A 4,776-nucleotide genomic window follows, 5' to 3' on the forward strand; every position below is an offset into this window, starting at 1 on the left:
TTAACACCTCCCACCCCCTTAATTAATACACTAGTACTTTGCTTGAATAAGCGCAATTGAATAGAAAATGAGGGGAACAAGCTCCCTTGGTTGGATAAGAGGATGGGGGAAGGAGAGGGAGAGATCAAATTTTCCTCCTTATTTAATAAACACTATCCCTCCACAACTAAAGTGATTTTAGGGAAAATAAAGCTTATCTTTCCCCTTCCTCCTTTTCCTCTCCCCTCCTTTTGCCTCCTATCTTGCTACGTACCCAATCACACCATAAACTCTTGTTGCTCATCGTTTCTCCTTTCTCTCCTCTCGATCTCCTTTCACTATATATCCTCTTTATTTTAATGCTTGATTCGAAATATGCTCCATATTTGTTTTACAGCGCTACATGACGCTATTAGTTGGCAGGTGACGCGCACCAAGTCACTCTACACATTGATGAATTAATACATAGTGTTTCTTTGCAAAAAAGATATGCTAATATCAGTACTTGAACCCAAGACCTCGTGTTTGTAAAGTAGAACTTTTAAAATCACTCGAACGTCACCACTCATGATAATAGTGTCAATAAAAAATACGAAGTACATGTTAATCATACTTATTGTTTAAAACTTTAATATGTACTCCACTTATTCAAATTAGTACTTCTCATGAATACTAAAGTGTATAATATATTTTTTAATTTACAACTATCTAGAGCTAAAAGGAATTGAAGTTATGAAAATGTTGAAACTTTTTTTTTCCCAATTGAAAAAAATGTTGGCTACAAATACTCTGCAAATGACTTTCTAGTTTAACGTACCATTTTTACTGTAGTAATGTCGTCTTATAATTAGAGAATAAAAAATTTATTTTTCACCAATTAATTAAACTACTCTAAAATATAATTTGCTAAGATGATTAACCAAAATTGTATTCAATATAATCACATTTACAAAAATACTGAATAACATAAACTTTAAAATTTAAAGCAATCCGAATAAATTAATATATTTTCTCTGTTCCGGAAATATCGCATCATGGTTGACTTTCTCCTCTAACCATTACTCTGACTCTTAATATCCCAAATCACGTGCAAGTAAAAATTATAAAAAATTAATATTTAGAAAATATATATCGATACAAATTTAACATGACCTCACAAGACTAAAATTTTCTTACGTACGAATCACAACAAATGGCCAAAGTCGGAGTATGAATAGTGTAAAAACAAATGATGCGATATTTCCGGAACGGAGAAAGTACAACTTTAGACTTTTTTCATAATTTTTATAAAAAATAATTCTCAAATTATCTACAATAATCTGGAGCATCTCCAAGGACGACAATAACTAGTTACTATCAAAACGTGCTATAAATTTGATTAAAGTTGGTTTTAGTTACCTTAATATCCCGATCCAATTGGCTAAACCAATTATGAAAATATGATCTTGTAGGTCCAATAATTATGCAGAAGATCTAAAAGGATATTAGAATATATAAGCGTGATTAAAACATATTGCCGAATGCCAATTAAGCTAGCCTTTTTGGTATCATCTAAATACAAGTCAACAAAGATCAATCCCGATCCATAGGTTATGATTGGAGCTACATAGTATTTTAAGTGTGCATTTGTAGGTGTAGTGCGTCTCCTGTGAGACCAGTCACACCATCAACTTGATGGTGTGACGAGCGCGAAACCAATAGCGTACCTCCCCTAAAACTATAAAAAAAAGTAACAGATCTAAACTATAGAAGTAACATACCTAAACTAAAAAAGTACCTCCTCTAAAATTATATATATAAAAAAAAGTAACATGTCTAAACTATAGAAGTAACATACCTAAACTAAAAATGTACCTCCCCAAAACTATTCCGTATAAAAAAAGTAACATGTCTAAACTATAGAAGTAACATACCTAAACTAAAAAAGTACCTCATCTAAAATTATAAAAAAAAGTAACATGTCTAAACTATAGAAGTAACATACAGACCTAAACTAAAAATGTACCTCCCCTAAAACTATTCCGTATAAAAAAAAAGTAACTTGTCTAAACTATAGAAGTAACATACCTAAACTAAAAAAGTACCTCATCTAAAATTATAAAAAAATTTAACATGTCTAAACTATAGAAGTAACATACCTAAACTAAAAAAAATACCTCATTTAAAATTATTAAAAAAAGTAACATGTCTAAACTATAGAAGTAACATACCTAAACTAAGAAGGTATCTCTCCTAAAACTACTCCGTATAAAAAAAGTAACATGTATAAACTATAAAAGTAACATACCTAAACTAAAAAAAGTATATCCTCTAAAATTATAAAAAAAGTAACATGTCTAACCTATAGAAGTAACATACCTAAATTCGCAAGTGTGAACTGGTCTCACCATCAGTTGATGGTGAGGACAATCTCATATAAGAATTTGGGTTGTAGGTGTGCTTTAAAGATACTAATCCTAATTAAATAATAATAATAATAATAATAATAATAATAATAATAATAATAATAATGATTGACGGGATCGGGGCTGTGATGTGTGTGTTGACTTGACGGGATCATCCCCTTTGACACAGTCTGGGTTGGCAGGATTTGTCCCGGGCCGGGTTGTGGCTGATGCGGCTATTCGAAAGCGGGTCAAGTACGAAGCACGTTGCAGGACCATTGGTTATGGCTTTCTTCCGTTCTGTTTCTCTTCTTTGGGGGAGCTGGATAAGGATGCTGTAGCGTTGCTGAAGCGGATTCAAAAGTTTTCTAGGACACAGGACATTGGGGCTCATGCTGCTGCTCATATTTTCACTAGGATAGGCTTTGCTATAGCTAGAGGAGTGGGGGCCCAGATTGTATCTCGGCTTCCCACTAACTATATGTAAATTATTTGACTTTGTTAGCAGTTGATTTATATAATAATAATAATAATAATAATAATAATAATAATAATAATAATAATAATTGTTGTTGGTTCTTTAAGAGTGCCTCCAACGATGTAAGTAAACAAAGGAACTGCTTGCGAATTGATTTGGATAAGTGCGTCACTTGTATGACCAGCCACACAATCAACTTGATTGTGTGATGCGCGCGCGAAGCTACTATGAAGAAGGTTATTTACTGGTGTTATTTGACTGTCTATGTTGGTGTTACTTATACGTTGTATTCGCTGTTACTTTTCTTGTTTTACTGAAGTTTCTTGAATTTCATGTTAGAGCTTCCTTGTATAGACTGGTGTTACTTTAGTTTCTACTAGTCTTATATGCACGCGACGCGTGCGATATTATACACAAACTAAAATTATAGATGTATATATTGTCACAAACAAGACCAAATTACATAATTCATGGCGATTTTCCTTAAAATAGGAAATGAACATAATTTACTCAAATTCAGTACTAAAAAGTAAAAACAACTAAAACATTTCAAAATTTGCATCATATTATTAAATTTCTTCTTTCGTAGATGTTTTTTCCCGGATAGTTGATTCTCTCCTTCATGCGTCTCCAGTTTTGAGAGACATCGGAAAAAATCAGAAAAATTCAAAATTTCTGAAATAATCAATAAACTCATAAATTCAGACAACAAAATTCCCAAAATTTTCAGAAAAATAAATCAACAACTAAATAAACCTCATAATACAGAACACCAAACTGCTTGATCAAATTAAACCTGAAAAATGTACTTACCCCCAATTTCAATCAACCAACTCAAGTATAAATTCAAATCTCTATTATAAGTGAAGAGATTGTTTCGTTTCTCCAATGGATCTAATTACAGAAAATAAAGCTTACAATATTAAGAAAAAAATTCGAAGAACTCGGGCTTATAAACCTTCACTGCCAGAATGATTAAAAATAGTATTCGAATCAACTTTAGCTCCAATCTCTGTTAAATGCTCGAAATTATATAGACAATACACAAACTTTAGCATGAACAATAAGCAATTGTTCACAATTATAGATTTCAGATTTGTAATTTAGAACAATTTCACTTCAATGCATTAATCTAATACATGTTCGTTCAACTGCAAACTTCAACACATCCTCAATATAGATTTACTCATATTAAGTACAATTTGTAGCCTTCCTCTAGCTTATAATCAAAGATATGGCAGATGCAAATTCACTATAAATCATCAAACAAATTTTATTAAACATATTTCAAACTTTCAATAATCAGACTCCAATAACTGATCAAGAATTTCCTTCACAATTCCAAACATTTAAGAAATTGGGAGCACTAATCGGAAAGCTAGCCTAGTCCTAAATAGCTAATTCCGAATCCCTAATACAAATTTCCATGATTTAATTAAAGTTTCCATCTTTATTATTTCAAGTTTTCCTGTGATGTTCTTATGTTGTTCATACACACATTTGAACTAGGAAATGTCAAAAAAGGAGTAACCTTTGAGGGGATTTCATACTTGAAATTCCCCCTCAAATGATCATCCAAACTCCTTCTACAAATATCAAGTTTCAGCCTTTATGCTTTGATTTCAAAAAAATATGATTAGTAAGTTGAAGCTTTCACTCTTGAAAGTATTCCTTACAACAATCATCTTCAAATCTTCAAAAACCCCAACTTTATACAAGTTCAAGGATGTTTGGATAAGTGAGAACCCTTTCCCAAACTAGAACACACGAACCCTCATTTTTGGTGTTCAAATGAAAGTCCTACTTTCAAGATTCAATGATGTTTAAGGTTGTTTGTAATCACTTCCTTAAACTAGAATCAATTTCAAGTTATGGAGCATATTAAAGGTCAGGCCTTTTTAACATTAAAAGGTCTAATCTTTGAGATTCAAGATT

The sequence above is a fragment of the Spinacia oleracea genome, chromosome 3 (genome assembly GCF_020520425.1).
Source record: "Spinacia oleracea cultivar Varoflay chromosome 3, BTI_SOV_V1, whole genome shotgun sequence".
Classification (NCBI taxonomy): Eukaryota; Viridiplantae; Streptophyta; class Magnoliopsida; order Caryophyllales; family Amaranthaceae; genus Spinacia; species Spinacia oleracea.